We start from the raw sequence: 15,640 nt of genomic DNA on the forward strand, positions 1-15,640 counted from the left end.
GGTCCTCAGGGCTATCTTTGCTGACTTGATTTGCCAAGTCTATATGAAGACTAAAGTCTCCCATGCTCATAGGCTTTGTTACAATCCCCAAGATTTCGCAGTTGATAATCTGTTCAACAATATAGTTTTTTTCAGAACCTCAATAGCCCACTCCCACCAATGTTTTCTGACTTATTATTCTTTGCCTCCATCCAAATTGAATTTATTTCCTGATCTTCAGAGCCAAGATACTTTCTCACTACCTAACGAAGGCTTCTACTTGCCTCCTTTTTTTTATATCTTTACAATACGTCACGCAGTATGGAATATACAATTTCCAACCTTGGTCTCCCTGCAACAACAAATCTGTAATGGCATTTCGATCATACCCACTGATCACTGTGTGCCAGTAATTCATCTCCCTTTATCATAAATGTTTCATGCATTCTGATAAAAACCCTTAATTTCGATGCTACGATTTTTCATTACTTTGATCCTATTTGCTAGTGTTATCATATAGAGCCTGCCCTTTCCTATCGCACTCTGCTTATTATTATCCATATGGCTATACTGCATGATTAACTTGACCTTTTTCTATAAATTTCTATATTTCCCACATTTGAATCTTCTACTTCCTGGTGGTATGATGCAAGACATTGCCACAAATTGCGTAATATCAAAGTAAATAATCCATTAAATTGGCTTTAAACTCATTGTCCAAATGCTCTACCTTTCAGTGAGGTCATGGTTGATCTTCTACTTCTACACAGTCCTATGTTTTCCTGGCATCCAGGAATGTATCAATCATTGTCTTAAATAGATTCACTATCTACAGGCTGCTGGAGAGAATTCCAAAGATTCACAATCATCTGGGTAAAGAAATGTCTATTCAATTGATGATCGATGCTTTCCTTGGAGACCTTCCAATTGAGAGGAAACTGCTTCTCCGTACCTATCTTATCAAGCCTTGTAAGAATTTCATGTCTTGTTGAGACCATCACATTTAAATAAACTTCACAAGCCTATTCTTCTTGATCTCTTCTTAAAGAGATCTTAATCGCCCTAGGAATCGATGTAGTTCACCAGTGCTACATCCTCTCCTTGCTAATTATGTTCTTCGGTTAAAATGACTCATACTATGCAGTACTCTGGGTGTGGTCTCACTAAGCCTACTTATAAGAGCTACAAAACTCCCATTTTGTAATGAAAGTTAACACAATAAATGCCTGCCTGATTAGTTTCTTCATCTCCATGTTAATTTTTTGCAACTGATGTACTGGAACACCCTAGTCTGTCAGTGTACCAACACTTACTAGTCTTTTAAAAAGTATTTCATTTTTCTATCCTTTCTATCAAAGTAGATAGTTTCATATTTGGTGAAATTGTACTCCATCTGCCATCTTCTTACTCAATCACTTAAACTACCTATATCATTTGCAATGTCATTGCTGCTTCCTCAGAGCTAACCTTTCAATTTAGGTTTGCTTTGATGGCATACATTGCACTCTCTCCCCTCATCAATAGAGACTGTAAATATATGAGACCCAAATGTTTCAGAGACTCCACAATTTACACACCACCATCTCAAAAATGACCTGTTTATTCATGTTATCTGATTTCTAACCACTATTCAATCCTAAATCCCTTAACATTTTTCTTCCAATCACATGAGTCCTAATCTTGTGAAATAACATCTTGTGTGGCATCTTACTGAATCTTTTGAAAAGACAAATATACTGAACTCCATGAGTTACACATTCAAAAAGCTCTAATAGATATGTCAAACACGATTTCACTTTAATTAAACCATGTTGACTCTGCCTAATAATATGATTTTCTGAATGTCCTGTTATCACATGTCTAATAATAGGATAAATGGATTAATCTCCAATGTTCATTAGTTGGAAACAGCCATTCTTAAAGGGGAATTTATGTAGCTGCAGACGCTTTACTTGTTAAGTGATTATACAATCCTAAGCTTTATTAATTTTTGAAGACTATATTTTTCAGTAATTTTATTCCTAGTTAAACTTCTATTAAAATGGTACAGTCAAAGACTGGGTGGCTAAGTTGGATGGCACTGTAAAATGAGCACTGTCTCTATGTTCTTCTTCTTGGACAGTCTCCTGCAATCGAGGATAACTTGTTCCACTCCAGTTTTGTGATTCCCAAGGTGGCTGATGAAGCCAATGTGGGATCTGCTAACCATGCCATGGTTTGAGCAGGAGGTATTTGGTAGAGTAGTGAGGTGGGTTGTACAGGAGCTGGTGCCCTCCTTCCACCATTTTCACAGGGTTTCTGCATGCATCTGATGAAGAGGGTCAAGGCCTTTGGAATATTTCTTCCTCGTTTTGAGAATTCCTGGGTCACAAAGTTCCATGAGTCGATAAGGATGTTACTATTTTCAAAGAAACTTTGAGAATATCCTTAATATGTTTCCTTTGTCCACTTGGTAATCTCTTGCCATGACAGAGCTCTTGTTTTAGATGTTTGGTGCTGAGCAAGAGAACAACAAGTGAATTCCAGAGGTGAGGTGAGAGTAACTGTCCTCGACATCAAGGAAGAATTTGGTTGAGTGTGGCATCAAGGTAAGTCTGAGGTCCAAGTGCATCAAGAGGAAAATACTGCAATGGACAGAGTCAGACATCACATAAAGGAAATGGTTTCAGATGTTGAAGATCAATCATCTCAACCCCAGACGATGACTGCAGGAGTTCCTCACGTCCATGGCTCAACCATCTTCAGCTACTTCATCAATGACCTTCCTTCTATCATAAGGTCAGAAGTGGGGATAACTCTGTGATAACTCTGCAACATTCAATTCCATTTGCAACTCTGCAGCTGGTGAATCAATCCATGCCTGCACATGGTAAGCCCTGAACAATGTTCAAGCATAGGCTGATAAACGCCAAGTAACATTTGTGTCACAAAATCTGTCAGACAATGATCATTATCTTATCTTATTTCCAACAGAGAAAGTCTAACTATTTACTCTTAACATTTGCTGAACCCCCCCAATATCAATGAAGTGTGGGTTACCCTTGACCAGTCACATAAATACTCTGGCTACAAGAGGAAGTCAGAGGCTGAGTATCTTGCAGTGAGTGACTCACCTCCTAAGGCCCCTGAGCATTTCCATCATCCACAAGGCACAAATTAGGAGTATGATGAAATACTGAAAGCATGCCTGGATAAGTGCAACTGCAACACTCAACAAGGTTCAGGACAAAGTAGCCCACTGCATTGGTTCCCTTTCCACCCACTTCATTCCTTCTATCACCAGTGCACAGTGGCTGCGATGTATCTAATCACCAAGGTCATTTTAACAGCACCTCCCAATCTTGCAGCCTCTACCACCAAGAAGGACAAGCACTTCAAGTCCATGGGAACACCACCACCTGCAGGTTCCCACTATGTGCCACACCATCCCGACATGGAAACATTGGAATGCTTTCCCCTCGAGCCCATTGCTCTGTTTTACCAGGGCTCCTTGATGCTGTACTCAATCAAATGCTATCTCAATGTCAAGGGTAGTCACTCTCACCTTATCTCTAGAACTCCACTCTTTGGTCCAAAACTGTGATAAGATCTGTTGCTGTGTGGTCCTGCCAAATCCCAAACTAGGCCTCAGTTAGCTGGTGATTGATGAATAAGATAACAACATTTTGGTGGTATCAAGGTCAACAGGGTTTGCTGAATCTTAGTGCCTAGTGTGATATTCATTTCTTGGAGAATACTTCTTGGCAGCCTTGGTAGTTTTTACAGCATTTTCTTTCTGAGTAAGATAACAACTCCCCTTGATCATTCTCACAGCTAAAGTTTGCTCATGTAACTGGAACTTTCTATAAACATTGTTGCAGCCCAGAGAGCATTTAGTCAAATGACAAAATTCTGAAATATATCAACCTTAAAGCAGTAATTATTCTTTGCCACCAATATTGCAAATATTACTTTTGTGAAGCTCATAACCACAAGCTGCTTGCTACCTGTTTAGATGCTGAAACCAATGAAATTATTATCAAAGTACCACTACCCAGAAATTCACCTCTGGTCAACACTGATCAATTTACATAGTCGTGTGAGCATGCGGTGTTCTGCCTCCAAAATTCATTCCATTGAAAAACCGATGGAATGAATTTCAGGGGCAGAGAACAATGAGCTGATGCAACTATAAGGCATGTTTAGCATTACGAACTGGGGATGAATTTCTAAGCGTGTATGTCATATGCAGAGTTACGAAAGGGATTTGTATCTTTTCATGTGCTGTGTTTGAGGAGAATGAGTAATGTCCCATATGTATTATTGCAAGTTTGCTCTTGCTGTTGTTTCCATTTATCGTTAATAAATTGGTTCGTGGTTTATAGCCTCAACTATAATCTGAAAGAGTGGTAACTCTTCAGCTTTCCAAAGTGTAGGAGATCAAAGGAGTACTTGCAATAAATCAGTAAAATGAAGACACCAACAAGGGTGGCTGTTTGACTCCTCAATGTACTGCAGTTGCAGATTTTGTACAGATTCATTTGCAAGCGGAATCCTTGGTATAGAGCAAGAGGAAAAGAGTTGAAAAACGCCATTGAGAGATAAGGATCTTTGGGCCATGGAAGTCAGTGAAGCTGGTAAGATTGGAAGTGATGGGTGTGTCAGTAGGACAAAGAGTAGAAGACAAATTTTTGTAAATTGTTAATCTTTGATTTTAGGATTAGTTTAGTCAAGTCTCCAAATTAACAGAAGCTTCACTTGTTATTCCATTTATGTTTTAGGTATGCATTTATCTTCTGAATATGTTTTATAACTATTGAATATTGACCAGCACAAATATTCAGTGTACATTAGCTCAGTTTATTTTATAAAATCAAATTCATGGCTTGAATCTCTGTATGAGGGCTAAGTGCATAATTTGGTGTTGGTTTGTGGAATGTACTATATTGCTGGTGAAATATTAAACCTATCTGTTGATTCCAGAAAGTTGTTAAAGAGCACATGCAACGTTATCCTGGTCATTATTTCCACACCAAACAGTAATGCCAAAAATCAGATTAATTGGGTAATCATTTTATTGCTATTTGTAGAATCTTGCTGCTACACATTAGTAAACAATAAGTGCTGTACTTAAGCACTTTGAGACATTTCTGGTGCTAGTAACTATTTTATTGTCACCTCCTCTTATTTGATCAATGCAACATGCTTTCATCATTGTCAAGAACCAATTAATTCTTTCACATTTATCTGACAAATCTTCGAAATGCTGCAGAGATGGAGAAAGATTCCACCCACAACCTACCTACAAATAATTGCCACCTTGTGAAATCTGTATTTTTGTATTATTTATCTTTGACTACATTTTCCTGCCTTTTTTCTTTGGCATCTGGCAAACATAGAATTAGTGTGGAATAACTGAACATGTGATGTGTTGATCTGGTACCTGCGTACTGGAAACCTACTTGGTGAGCCAGAGAAGGGGATGGGGGAAGAAGAGAATGGGTGAAAAAATGGCATGTGGGAAATGGTATAATTCAATGAAGTTATTTGGAAAAAAATACAGCACAATGGAAATTTCCTGTACACAAGAACATCAGAAAATTGAGCATCTGTAAGCCACTTGGCTCTTCAAGTCTGCCCCACCATTCATTTGATCATGGCTCAACTACCCAGGCTTCATTTCCTCCTCTGCGCCAGATTCCCATAGCCCTCAATTCCCTGTTCTTTCAAAAATGTATTTCCCTTCATTTTATTTTTGTCTAATGGATAGAGAATGCCAGAGGTTCACTACTATCTGTAAGAGGAAACTTCTAGGCACCTTGGTTTTAAATAACCAGCCCCTTATCTTGAAACTATGTCCCCTCATTTTCCCACTATTTGAAACATCTACTCTGTCATGTCCCCTTAGAATCCTATGTTTAGCTTCTCTTGACAGGGCAATCCTCTCATCCAATGATTTAGTCTGGATGACTATGTCCAATGCTACCATATCTTTGCTTAGGTAAGGGGGCAAAAACTATGTGCAGTACCTCACCAGCAGCCTGTACAAGCACCTTAAGTTACCAATCTATCCCTCATGTCTTCAGCTTCCTGCTCTGCTTTCTTCCAGAGTTTTGGACTTGCTTAATTTGCTTTCTTAATGTCTGCCTTTTTAAATCTGCTGTTTCCTATTAATGGTCCAGTTGAATTAAATTACATTTTGGTTTATTAATATTTTATGAATATTCAACTAGAGATTCTTCATTGAGCATTTCCAATATTTGTCATGATGGCCTGAGGTGATGTTTTCTAGCATGCACGATGTCCTTTGCACACCTTGAACCACAATCTTCCACCGTGGAGGAAGATGGGGGTTTTAGAGAATGTTGGTCAGCAGACTGGGAAGGGGGTAGAGAAGATCAAATGGGATGTGGGCATGGGAGAAGACCATGCCAGTCAAAACATTCAGGTGGGCTGTGTAGAAGATGGAGGAGAGATTGGGGGGAAAAGAGGGACTTGTTGGGAAGGCAATTGGAAGGCAGAAGGAAGACTGGTGGGGGCAGGTTGTGCTGGGAAGAAGATTAATGGGAAGATAAATGACTGGGGAGGGAGGACAAGTTTGGGAAAATGTGGAAGTTTGGGCTAGTGGCTAAGGGGAAATTGGAGTCAGTAGTTCGGTGAAGCTTGGGTGAACTCTGTGGAGGGGTGGGGAAAAGTTTGGAGTCCTGGGGTGCTTACTCCTAATCACTCCGATAAGATAAAGCAGGGACTTACCCTAAGAAAGATTGCTGCCTGACGTACTATAGCAGTAGTGCACATAGGGAATAAAACTTATAACCAATATTGAAACAGGTCTCAACCCCAGTTATGGCTTGATCCTGTGTTCAAGCCCTGCATCATTTGGGAAACCACATTTGCATGGTAAAAAAATTATCAAGGAGGTGACATCAAGCAGCCATACACATGGAAGACTGGGATTACATTTGCAGAAATCCACTCTGTGCACACAAAGTACCTAATCCCTTTGAGTAATCAGGTTTTAGGTAAATTCACTTGTGTAATACATGAAAATTAGTTGCATGCTCCAAAGAAGAAACACTGAAACTGGGTCTTGTTTGGCACGTCCCTGATACAAATGCTAGTTAGGAATAACATTGATGGGTATCAGCATTAGATTCCTTTGATTGGGACTCAGATGAAGTTTTAGATTTTCTGGCAATAATCTCAGAAAGGAGGTTGTTCCCAAAGTACTACAGAATATTTCAGATTTACAGTGTTCACTCAGGGGGGTTCACCCATGGGGCTAACCTGTCAGTCATTGACAATCAATCCCCTGAAAGAAGCTGCTGCACAAACTGCCCACTAGCTGCTATTAATATACAAATTGCACTAGCTGCTATTAATATACAAATTGATAGAACCACCTGCCACTGACTGAGTGCATCCTCATCGGCAGCAACTGATGGATAATTACATGCCTCTGAGACACATGCAACACTGTTGAGAATATTAATTGTTGTTCAGGTCCAGTGCATTTGAAATGCAAGTCCTTGATCTGACCTTTTAAAATGTAAGGAGACAGCTGGTCATTCTCATTTATCCTTGAAGACACTTTATGTTGCAGGTTTCATTTTCATCTCCGCTTATCCAATGAATTAGCCCATGAGTTGAATATGCAGGAAAGAACAATATGGCAGTGCCATTTCGATGTTGATCTTCAGTAAAGTCATTGCCTTCCAATCCATCTCAGCACTTTCATCACAAAACAAAATCTGAGTCTCCATCAGAATATCGTGTGATTGTAAAATGCCAGGAATAACCTATGAATTCTATAACTGTGATAATTAGTTGACCACACCCAGAGGGCTGCACCAGTAACAATAACAGGACAAGAATCATGATAAGGATTTCAAGACATTCACAAATACTTGAAAATGTTAAGTTCAAATGACTTTACTGAATATTAAAGGAATTTATGGATTTGGGGAAAGTATCAGAAAATGGTGTTGATCGTGGTGTTCAACATGATCCTGGTGAATGGCAGAGACCAGACTTGAAGGGTTAAATGGCTTAATGCTGCTCCTATTTTGTATGTTTTTTAAAATCATTACCAGAATATTTAACAGAAGAGTTGATTTTAGAAATTATGGACAGTGATTTAGCAGTTAAATTATTGAGCTGGTGATCCAGAGGCTGCACAAACCATCCAGAAGCCTGAGTTCAAATCACACCATGGTAGCTGTATTAATAATCTGGGCTTTTTAATTAAAACAAAGCTGGTCAGGAGCAAACTGGACCACAAAAACTATTGGATTGCTGAAAAAAATCTATCTGGTTCACAAATATACCAGCCTTACCTCGTCTGGCCTATATGTAATTCCTGACTCACGCCATGCAATTGGCTCTGAAATAGCCTGAAAAGCCATGATTTTTAAGGGAAATTAAGGATAGGTGGGGTGGCAATTAATTAGTTTTGTGAGGCCCAGTCTCTTAGTGGGTCAGCTACAGAGCAAAGATCTGAAATAAACACTTAAAGGGGAGTATCTGGGCTGGTCACAGGGCAGGAAGGAAGAGTGATTGGGAACAGTGAAAAAGTTTGGATAATTATGACCAAAGATTGGAATGAGCCTATTAAACTGCAGATGCAAAACTACCAAATATCTTTATTATGTTCTTTGTCATCAACGTTCAATTTAATTGGACCAGCCACATGAATACTGTGCCACCAAGTGCAGGAAAGAGACTCGATGTCCTGTAACAAATGATTCAACTCCTGACTCTTCAAAGACCTGTGACTATCTATCGGGCAAGGGTCAGGATGTTCTCCACTTGCCTGGATAATGGGAGCTCCAACACTCTCAAGAACCTCTTTCACATCCAGGAAAAAGCAGCTCACTTGACAGGCATCCCAGTGTGAACCATCTTCAAAATGGACTGCAGCAATTCATCAAAGCTTTTTCAGCAGCATCTCCCGAAGCTGTGACCAATGCCAAGACCCACAGTTTCCCCTCCAAATCACATATTCCTGGCTTGAAACTATATTTCCATTCTTTACTCATCATTGGGACTAAGTACAGAAACTGCCTGACCAACTCTAGTATCCATAAAGTCAGCTTGTCACCACCCCCCAGAACAATTAATGATGGACAATAGAAACTGAAATCTGTAAATCTTTAATGCAGCAACTACTATAAGTGAATTGATCAAAGTCATTGGGGAAAGGGATGTAGGGGTGCCAGTGTCAGGGGCAGATCCTCAAGATGATGGTGGTATTAATAGGTTTGCTTGTTAGATTGTGAGAAACATTCCTGATCATTCTAAGTCACAAGCTATGCTGTAAGTACATTTACCTTGGGGATCTGCCATTCTCTTCTGTTTTCAAAGTTCCCTGAAGCATGGGAAACTAGTTCCCAAAAAGAGAAATCCTATTAAAACGACATGTAGTTTGAATGTCACTGACTGCTTTCAGCTGGTGATGTTTGTCAGATCAAAGATTATATATACATCAGGTGAATGATAACCAGGGACCAAAACTTTGTAACTTTTCCTACAGACAATGTTCATCAAGGATTTTTCACTTTTGCCAGCTCACTGCACTTTGACACTTCACTGATCAAACTCCTTCAATCACCAGGAAAAGTTTTACTCCATTGAGGTAGAGCTTGGATGAGAGCATCAAATAACATTGGACAAGCAAAGGCCAGTACCTTGTACATTTACCTAATGAACTTACTCTGCCCCATCATCTTCTGAAGGCATTTCTACTCTGAGTAAATGTATCTTGAGTTACTTGGGTATCCAGGGATACTGTTGCAAGGACTTACTGATTACACGCAATGTGGATTCCAAGAACTGCAGTGAGACAGAAAGCCAGCAACACATATGCCCTTCTAATGACGTAAATGAAGCACATAATGATTGTTTTGAGGAACTGCAGCCACATTGACCAAAATACTCAGGAGACATGGACAAGCTGCAAGAACCAGCTCAAAGATCTAGGGATGTACTACCAATACTCTCCCTGCAAAAATCCTTCCAATCCATTAGCAGGACAAGTGAACCAATGTCAGCATCTTGTCCTAGGCTAAGATCCTCAGCAGAGGCTCCAAAAATGCTTAACCAACTAACGTGAGTGGGCTGCATTGTCCACACACTCCATACCTGACTCCTGAAACATGCACTTACTCCAATCTCCTTCATGGTGAGAGATTTTCAGGAGGACGGAGAAAATGTTTCAAGGATATTCTCAAAACCTCCTTGATGAAATGTAACATCTGGGAAGCCAGGCCCATGAAAGATCAAAATGGAAGGAGGAGCATTTGGAGAAGACAATGAGCACCTCTACAGCAGAGTCAAGTGCAAACAGACCACAACATCCCTTCCTACAGCAGTGGCACAAACTGGCAGCCACTACAGAACACACAGAACTAGAGTGGAGGCAGGTCTTCTTCAACTCCAAGAGCCACCAAAAAAGGGAATACAAGATTAGAGTCAGGGAACATATTTTCTAATACTTAGTCTGAAAAGAAACCTATTTTTCTCCAACCAGGGATCATCTGCCATTCTATATAAAACAAAGAACAAGACAAAACAGTGGTTCTCAGATAAAAACAGGAGTTCCTGAGGAATGACTCTTGTGGTTCTATGCACTTACTCAGGATTTCTCTTTGATTCCCTTAGCTACCATGCTTCCAATCCTTTGTCCAATTTACACTGGGAACACTTCACCTTTATGTACATGACAGGAATTTAGAAAACCAGAGAAGGGCTCTTCTCTTTCTGTAATGTGGAAGCACCTGTGCTGTACAACTGCCACAGCCCAGCAGAATATCATCCCTGTGGTTGATGGATAGATTGGATTAAAGCTTTCAAGAGAAAATGATGAAATCTCAGATCCACAAAGGTTTCAGGCAAAACCAAAGGAATCCCTGTGGACAGCATATAAATCTCACCTCATGTTCTGGCTGACAATTTTGCACTAAAGTCTTACAGTTTAGAGAAAATGTCCACATTATTCACATCCTACAACATTTGAGACTTAAATTACATCTGTCCTTAATTTCTGTTTTTGAATTCTGGCAGCCATTACCTGGATAGAATGTTAGGATCCTTGTTTTCCTACCCTGAATCCACTCTAATCCATTAACTTTCCAAAGGCAAGGCATGTCCAAATCTACACAATACTTTAAATATAGCTTTAGCATTGAACCATCAGATTAATATGCAGTTTCCAGCTACAAACCATTATAAATTATAGGAATACAGCTGATAGTAAACATCCAGTTGTCCTGCTGACCCACCTCCATCCCTACCCCCACCTTCCCAACTTCATCCTCCCTCACCCACATTAGCTATATCCTTGAATGCAATTGAACAGGAGAGACTAGCTGAATGAAAAAAAACAATCCAGCGGCCGAAATCCCTCAGGCGAGAAAAGAGTTGGCAGAGGTGCGTGAAATGTTCCTGGTGGCTGTTGCTGGCGATCAAGGTGTCGTCGAGGTATATGAGGGCGAAGTCAAGGTCGCGCCCGACCGCGTCCATCAGTCGTTGGAAGGACTGAGCAGTGTTCTTGAGACCAAAGGGCATCCGGACGAATTCAAAGAGGCCGAAAGGTGTGATCAGCGCCGTCTTCGGAATGTCGTCCGGATGCACCGGAACCTGGTGAACCTGGAACTGGGCCTCGGCCTGGTCGAACCAGACACTGGGCTGGAGGGTCCAGAAGGTGGGCAGTTTAAGGACTACTGCCTGTACCTCTTGCTGTGCAGACATCGTGGGTCCAAAAACGTTTGGGCCCGTCGGGGTCACCAATGTGGCGGCTAGCTACACACTACGAAATGAAGACACAGATTTGCAGGTTTCGAAATCAGAGGTCGAATGCTGACAGGGGCGCAGTGCTCCTTTAATATCTGAAAACTTCCCATGCTACAGTTCCCGCGCTGACGTCACGCACGGGTCACCTGACCTTCTCGCACGCGGGCTTTCCCAGCCCAACGCTGGGGAAGGAGGGCCCTGTGCCATCTTGGATCAGGGCCTCCGATGATGTCGCGATGTCGGGAGCCGGTTCAATGCCGGTGCAGTGAGTCGCTACACCAGCACTGAAGAAAAATGGGAGGTTTAATATATGGAGACCTATACCAAGCCATTTTAATAGGCAGTGCCTTACTATCCAGTACTCTGGAGATGTAGAGTAGTAATTTCATTAGCGTTGTTGGCAACAGTTTCACAGTGAGTGGTTATGAATTATGTTACAAAGTCCAAAATTGTTAAATATGTCATCGACAAAAGCTATGAAGCTTAACAGAGATTCTCTTCCACTTGAGTACCCTTGAAATGTGCACTGCAATGCAGGGATTCCAGGAATCCCTCCATGTTGATACTTATTTTCATCAATCAATTAAAGTAGGGAAAGGAAGCAGAAAAAAATAATAGTGTGCTGGCAGCTTCTTTAACAGGTACATGCTTGAATGAACTGGTGCTGCAGCAAATCAACATCTGTTCTGGAACGATTTCTCTGAAACCTAACAATTCTGCAACATAAAGTCTTTTCTTCTGGCTGGTTTTTCTGTTTGATGGAGCATTCAATACAATGTTTAAAATCATATTTTATTGTTTTTGTTGTCCGTCTCATTAAATACTGAAAGGCTGCAAATGAAGTTCTAAAATTGGTCTCATTTATCACTATGGAGAGAGAAATCTGCCAAGATTCATGATCTGCTGGAAAATGGTTGTATAAACATTGCAGAAGGGCAGAATCTGACAACTGTGATGCCTTCCATAGTTGAATAGTGTACCAATACTCACTGTCTAGTTCCACATGTAAGCAATGGCTGATGCACCAAATGACATAATGAACTAAATCCCAATGAGAATCTGCATTTCAGGACAGAAGGGAAAAATTGCAATTAAATAATTGAAAATTTTTCACATTTTTTTCTTGAGTACTTTTAAATGACCAACAGTTACATGGGATGGAATGGGAGAACCAGCTGAGCTGAATAAATTACTATAATTTCAATGTTCCTAAAACTCAGCTTTACAAAATGATTTTCAAATGACCTGGAGTGTTTCAAAATTGAGAAGTTTGATGCAAGCAATAAAAAAATATTTCCTCTGGCAGACCATGCTTCAGCTCCTTTAGCCCTTATTTTTGTGATGAAATTATACAAATTCATTGGTGAGCATGATGGAAATAGCGGCTGCTTTCTTTACGTCATTCCTCAGAGTGCTCAGAGTTAGATACTGTCTTAAAGAGGAAATACACACTGTCCTTAAAATACAAATGTATAAGCATAGCATAACAATAGATTACTACACTATTTTGGTGAATCTGTAACCACAGATATATTGGCAAAAGTCCCAGGGAGAAGATAAGGAAAAATACTTTTTACTGAGTGAATTGTTCTGATCAGATTGTGCTATTGGAAAGTGTGTTGGAATCAGATTCAATGGTAGTTTTCCTAAAGAAATTGGAATTACTTAAAAGGGAATAGATTTCCAGGCAGGACAGAGGGGTGGAATGAACAGATAATCCTTTCAAAGTGTCAGGACAGGCATGAAGAGCCAAACAGTTGATGCTTCCTTTATTTCTACTTTTTTGTTAATTCCACTGCTTTCTCACATTCTCAGATCATATTGTAATAAGTACATGTTCTCAGTTTTCATGTATGTCTGTCTAGCCAAACATTCATCTATCCTTGCATTTCTAGTTGAGAGTCTTCTAACTGAAACTTTCTCTAACTTACTGAATACAGAATTGTGTGCAAGAATTCAATTTGATGGCTTTTGGAGACGTAAGCATATGCTTTCTTAATAAAATGAAGCAAATGTGCACAAGCATGTGCATAAACCTGCTTTTTATAGATGTTTATTGAGGCGAGCTATATTGTAGTTATGTTACTGTATTTCCTTTTTAACAACACTCTCTATTTCTTTAAGGTTCTGTATCTCTGGTGTGGCACTAATAACACAGCCACTGTTCTACACCATGCTCACAGATACAAGGGCAAAGAGTCACAGCTTACAGATTTGCGCCCCTGCTTCCCACCATTTGTGCAGGTGCCCGTCTGCATGCTTCTGCTTTTAGAGTTGTACAGCACAGAAGTGGACCCTTTGGTCCACCATGTTCATGCCAACCTTCTTTCCCATGCGTGATATTCCTCGCTTGGATAATTCCACAATTCCCTAAAATCAGGTTTACTTCTGTCAGTGGACCAATAAAAAAGTTCTTCACTATCACACCCCGTAGAACATGTTTCATGAGAACGACACATGGATATTTGTTTCTGTCTCACTAATAATCTCTAATAATCTTCTGCATGGATATTACAGTTTCATCTTTGAACATATTCAAATTGTTAATCTTTGAACAGATGGCATAGTACTCGACCTTGCTCAGTGATGTAACGAATGGGGAAAAACGTACTCCTTTGCCTCAAATACCCTTTGTTGTGTGATACTTAAATTTTTGTGCAAAATATAAAATCGCTGAACATTACAACTAATACTTTTACAATGAAGGTCATTTTTATCAGTGCATAGACTGCGCTGGAAAATCACACATCTAAAGTCAGATTGATTCCTGGGGAAATGTCCTATAAAGAGAAATTAAGATGATTGAGTCTACATTCTCTGGAATTTAGAAGAATGAAAGGTCATCTCATTGAAGCAGACAAAATTCTTTACTGGTTTGATAGGATAGTTGCAAGGATGGTGATTTCCCCTAGCTGCAGAGTCGAGAACTAGATGTCACTATATCATAACATGGGGTTGACCATTCAGGACAAGAGTTGAGAATTACTTCATGCAGAGAGTAGCAAATCTTTGGAACTCTCTGGGCTGTGGAGGCTGAGTTGCTGAGAATATTCAGGATAGAATCAATAGTTAATTAGATATTAAAGGAAGTAAAGACTATGGGATTAGTGGAGGAAAGCTGCACAAAGGTAAAATGTCAACCACAATCTTATTGAATGGTGGAACAGGTGTGAGTGGCAGGATGGCCTACTCCTGCTTCAATTCAGTTGTATTCTTGAATGGGTTAATAGTTTGTTCCTCATTGGCATAAAGTCACTTTGGGATTTCCTGAAGCTGTAAAAGGTGCTACATCAATGCAAGCCTTTCTTTCTTAAACGAAAACACACAAACTAGGAAATGCCAGCAGGAAATTTGGACCCACACTGTGTTGCCTATTTACATCTGTAGAAGCATTTGGATCAACTACAATTGACCTCAGAATCACTGGACTACAAATAAAGACAGTTTGGCCTTTAGTGAATACTGCTGGAGGATAGGAGTGCATGGTCAGATCAGACATAAGTGACTTCCCTTTAACTAAATAGCCTGCTGATGCTCACCATTCACCTGATACTCAAAGGAGTCATTTGAAGATTGATCCATATCCATGGATTTGCATCATGGCAAAACATTTTTTAGATGTTGTTATTGCTGGAAATGACCAATTACTGCATATTTCTCAGCATATTAAGAAGTCAAATAGCAATATTCTTCCTGCACATATATGTCTCCTGCAGGTTTTACAAGGCAAGGCCGTTGCCAAGTTTTTGAGGTTTAATGGGGTAAGCCACTCCCCTACTCATGCCACTGTGGTTTCTTCATCATCTTAACTCATTTCATCAGCATCTTCATTCATGATGAGTAAATATTTAATTAAACTTAGCCATATTTTCTTCATCACTGCTTGTATATT

This window comes from Pristis pectinata, chromosome 8 (assembly GCF_009764475.1).
Source record: "Pristis pectinata isolate sPriPec2 chromosome 8, sPriPec2.1.pri, whole genome shotgun sequence".
Taxonomy (NCBI): Eukaryota; Metazoa; Chordata; class Chondrichthyes; order Rhinopristiformes; family Pristidae; genus Pristis; species Pristis pectinata.